Below are 4887 nucleotides of genomic sequence, written 5' to 3' on the forward strand. Positions count from 1 at the left end.
AAAAATGACTCAGTGCCTCTCGGTCCCCAGTGAGTTGGTTGTGACCTGTCAACCCAGCTTTGGGGAAGTGCCCGCTCCCCCTGGGCCCACTGAGCTGCCCCGCAGCCTCCAAGGGGTGCCGTACCCCCACACGAATCCAGTCTCTTGGTTCCTATCTTTGCTTCAGATCCCTCAAGGACTGCCCATGCCCCAGGGCCCCATCTGCCCCACCAGCCTTGGCTGCTGGACTCCAGGACACCATCCTGGGTCTCAACCATCCCCTGTTCCTATGACCGCCCCACTACTCTACATTTTGTCCTTCAAGTGTGGGCTTCTGTGGCTCGCCACACAGCAGGGGTCTCCCTGTCCTCCACCTTGGGTAACTGCATCGTCCTGCACGGTGCCTAGGGAACCCGTGTGGAGGCAGGAAGAATACAGAACAACAGGTGCTCAGAGGGGCTGCCTTTCCCACTGCAGGGCCCTAGAGAGCTTTCTCCCAGCTGGTTATTCACAGGCGCTGAAGCTGTGGAATCTCGATCTCACCAATTTAAAGGGCATCATCAGTAATTACAAAAGCAATCATTTCTTCAGTAGCAAAAAGAGAAAAGACTTTGTGTTCCCCACCTCCAACTGTTTTCCTCCACCTTCAGATGTTTCTCATCTCTGGGCAAGGGTAGAATGCAACTCACAGAATATTATTTTTCAATGTCTTTTCCCACTCTGAAGATTGCTTTCCCAGAACCGATGAAGGCTAGAATGGTTTAGCTTCCCTGGACTGAGGATTCAGAGGCCTGGGGGGAAGGGGGGAGGGGGAGGGGAGATAACTCAGCAATATTGAACCTAACAGAGACATTAAAAGGTTCTATTCTAAACAGAAAGGAAGCAGGATGCTATAGAAACAGGAAAACCATAGTTGGAAATGCAATAACGAGTTGCAAGAGAATAAACATAAAGATGTAAAAATGAAAAAGGACATCAAAATAAAAAAAGTTGGGAATGGGAGAGGGGAGCAAGAAAATGTAGATTTTTTTCTTTCTTTTTTTTCTTCGTTATTCTTAGGATGTGTTGGAGCCTACGTGATTATCAGTCTAAAGGAAATAGATATAGTAATGGGCTGATATATTTGAAGAATAAGGTAACCACAAATCAAAAGCATATAATAGAGTCACAAAAAAACCAAAAAGAAACAAACTCAAAATGGCTTAAAGACTTAAATATTAGACACGACACTATAAACTTCTCACAAGAAAACATAGGCAAAACATTATTTGACATACATCTCAGCAATGTTTTCGTAGGGCAATCTAAGCAACCCAAGCAACAGAAATAAAAGCCAAAATAAATAAATGAGACCTAATTAAACTTATAAACTTTTGCACAGCAATAGAAACCATAAGTAAAACTAAAAGACAACCTATGGAATGGGAGAAAATATTTGCAAAAGATGAGACTGACCATGGCTTAATTTCTAGACTATATAAATAGTTCATACAACTTAATAAGAAAAAAATAAACAACCAAATCCAAAAATGGGCAGAACAACTAAACAAGCAATTCTCCAATGAAGACACACAGATGGCCAATAGGCATATAAAAAATGCTTAATATCGTTCAATTATCAGAGAAATGCAACTCAAAACTACAATGTTATCATCTCACACCAGTCAGAATGGCCATCATTCAAAAGTCCACAAACCATAAATGCCGGAGAGGCTGTGGAGAAAAGGAAACCCTCCTACATTGTTGGTGGGAATGTAGTTTGGTGCAGCCACTGTGGAAAACAGTATGGAGATTCCTCAAAAGACAAAAAAAAAAAAAAAAAAAAAAAAAGGCTTATCACCTAATCCAGCAATCCCACTCCTGGGCATATATCCAGAGGGAACCTTCATTCCAAAAGATACCTGCACCCCAATTTTCGCAGGAGCACTGTTTACAATGGCCAAGACATAGAAGCAACCTAAACATTCACTGACAGATGACTGGATAAAGATGTGGTATTTAGATATAACAGAATATTACTCAGTCATAACAAAGAAGGAAATAAGGCCATTTACAGCAACATGGATGGAACTGGAGATTATCTCACTAAGTGAAATAAGTTAGACAAAGACAAGTATCATATGATATCATTTATATGTGGAATTTTTAAAAACATGATACAAATGGACTTATCTATAAAACAAAAAACAGACTCACAGACTTATAAAACAAACTTAGGTGTTTGGGATTAACAGATACAAATTACTATATGTAAAACAGACAAACGACAAGGATTCACTGTAGAACACAGGGAAGAATATTCAGTATCTTGCAACCTATAATGGAAAAGAACCTGAAAAAGAATAGACTATGTATATGTACAACTGAATCACTATGCTGCATACCTGAAACTAACAAAACAGCTGTATAACTGAAACTAACAAAACATTGTAAATCAATCACATTTCAATTTAAAAAAAATTGATAAGCTCTAAATACCTTTATTCAAAGAAAATCTTGAACTCTTCCCTCTTACAAAATTTAAAATGGGTAGCTTGAGCAGGACAAAATTATACTGGATGGGCAGTTACATATCTTCTCCAGCACGTGGCCCATGTTACACACACATCGTGTTTTCCTACAGGTAAGAACAGCCCTGACTGCACAGCGAGCGACTCTTTCTGGGACAAGGGCCTCTGTGGCAGTGGCCTCCTTGTCACCGCTCCATCTCACCAGGAGGCCAGGGTTTTCAGAGGGGAGGGGACATAGAGCTCATACACTTCAAATTGACTTCCCGAAAAAACTATGGAAAAACCAAATTCACCTGCAGTGTAGGAAACATGAGCAGGGCCCCTAAGCAGACCGACAAGCCCAAAGTAAGATGGCCCGATGTTCAGATCGGAACCAGAACAAAGACCACCTGGCCCCAGTTAAATGACCACCACCTCACCTGCAATGAACTGCTCGTACTCAATGTCAGGGATGTTTCTGTTGAGACTTGGGAGGTCAAAGGAGTCGGACCAGGGATCGGGGCTCTGCCAGTGGTAGAGGTGGCCCCAAGGGAATTGCACCAGTACCGGCTCGTCCATCTTCAGCAGGGTCTTCAGGAGGAAGGCAATGTGGATGCAGACGTTCCTACGGAGGTTGAAGCCCTCTGGAGGGTTGAAGTCACACAGAAGGTACCTGGCAGGGAGCAAAGGAGAGCGGGTCTTCAGGGCCAGGCCTCTGCACAGGAATCCAGGCTTAGATAGAACAGATACAATGGGAATCCCTGCACAGCCCATGGCCTAGACTCCAGACACATTCAGCAGCTTCTGGTTTGTAAAGTGGAGGCACTGCCCACCCATCTCCATGTGGCCAATTACTTCAAGTCCGGGAGCAGTTGCGGAAGACATCTTGGCATCCGTCTAACACCACTAAGCACCCGACTAGCATCTGAGCACCCGTTCTCCAGGGGCTCTCAAACTTCTTGTTCTACAGAACCCTATACACTCTTAACAATTACTGAGAACTCCAAAAGGCTGCTATTTATGTGAGTTTAATCTATCAATATTTCCTGTGTTAGAAGTTAAACAAGAAGTTAGAAAAAGTGTATGAATTCACTTAAAAATATTAACAATCTACTGTATGTTACCATTAATACTCTTAAACAAAATACAATTCTATTTTTCAAAAGAAAAATCATTAGTGAGAAGAATAGCAGTGATTTTAATTTCTGCAAATCTCTTTTGGACTGGTGAGAGCTGAATTCTCCTATCTGCCTCTGCATTCCCTGTTTTGTGATATCGCAGGCCAGGTTTTCCCTGGAAAACCCCGCAGGAACTCGGGAGAGCAAGAGTGTGCAAAAGGCAGGTGACATCCCGGCGTTTCTATGAAAATGGTCTTGCACCTCAGGGGCCTTGGATACACTTTGATAACTGTTGCCCTATCCAAGGCGAGACTCTTCTACACAAGAGCCAGGCAAGGGTCCTGGATTCTGTAATGAGTTACCGCCACCACACCCCTCCCTTCTCTGTGTGTTTCTCACAAACTCCATTACTGCAGATGAGGATGTAATCCTCAACTGGGGCCTCTAATCCCAGAAGACTGCTAACTTCAAGAGGGAGGGTCCCATCTACCATCCCTACACCCCGCATAGTTTATTTTGAGTCAAGCCTTAGATAACTGCTTATCGGCACTGACCCTTGTGTCTTATTCCTGAGGTTGACTGAAGGAACCAACATCTGGATGGAACTGAAATTTCCCTGCAGATAAACAAGACTGATAAGCCACCCCATTCCAACATCTGATTCTGGGGCTCTTCAAAACCCGGGTAAGGCCCCGCTTCATCTAAGATGGGTCCTCCGCCTGCCCTTCCCGTGGGGTTCTGGGAGGCCGCGGCCACCAAGGGCGACCCAGACTCGCGGCCCCAGCCCCAGGGCCTGAGGGGGAGGAAAGCTTGAGGCTGTGCCCAAGCCCTGCCCCGCCCCGCCCCAACACGCTCCCCGGCACCACAGCCCTCCCCGGCCACCGCCCCAACCCCGATCCCACCCCGGTTCATGTCCGCCGGCCCCACCGACGGCGCGGACGTACGTTTACCATCTGTGGGACGCCGCCCCAGACAGGATGTCGGCCGCCGACTGACCAGGCCAGAACTAGTCGCCCGGCCGAGCAAGCCGCCATCCCCAGCAGCAAGCACCGCCATGGTCCCGGGCAGCTGCACACTTCCGGAGCCCGCTACCCGCCCCAGAAGCGCACGCCGGCCCGCGCAGAGCGTGGCGCCTGTAACCATGGCAACTCCGCGGGGCCCTCCCGTAGCGCTTGCGTCGTGCGTCCTCCCGAGTCTAGTTGTGCGAGGGCAGAACTTGCGGAGCCAATGGGAGCCAGGGCGCAGCCAGGACGGGGGTGGGGGGAGGCTTATGGGACAGCTGGGCGGGGCCGGGGAGGGCA

At 46.8% G+C, this 4887-nt stretch overlaps 1 long non-coding RNA gene across 1 annotated transcript; it reads right to left on the reverse strand.

The window, feature by feature from the left end:
* Positions 1-8: 8 nt before the first annotated feature.
* LOC141575163 (uncharacterized) lies at positions 9-4802 on the reverse strand. Its single transcript, XR_012502545.1, has 3 exons — positions 4531-4802; positions 2909-3141; positions 9-770 (listed from the first exon to the last, which is right to left on the reverse strand). It is a non-coding gene; the product is annotated as an uncharacterized LOC141575163 (long non-coding RNA).
* Between the last annotated feature and the right edge of the window lie 85 nt (positions 4803-4887).

Source organism: Camelus bactrianus, chromosome 26 (genome assembly GCF_048773025.1).
Source record: "Camelus bactrianus isolate YW-2024 breed Bactrian camel chromosome 26, ASM4877302v1, whole genome shotgun sequence".
Classification (NCBI taxonomy): Eukaryota; Metazoa; Chordata; class Mammalia; order Artiodactyla; family Camelidae; genus Camelus; species Camelus bactrianus.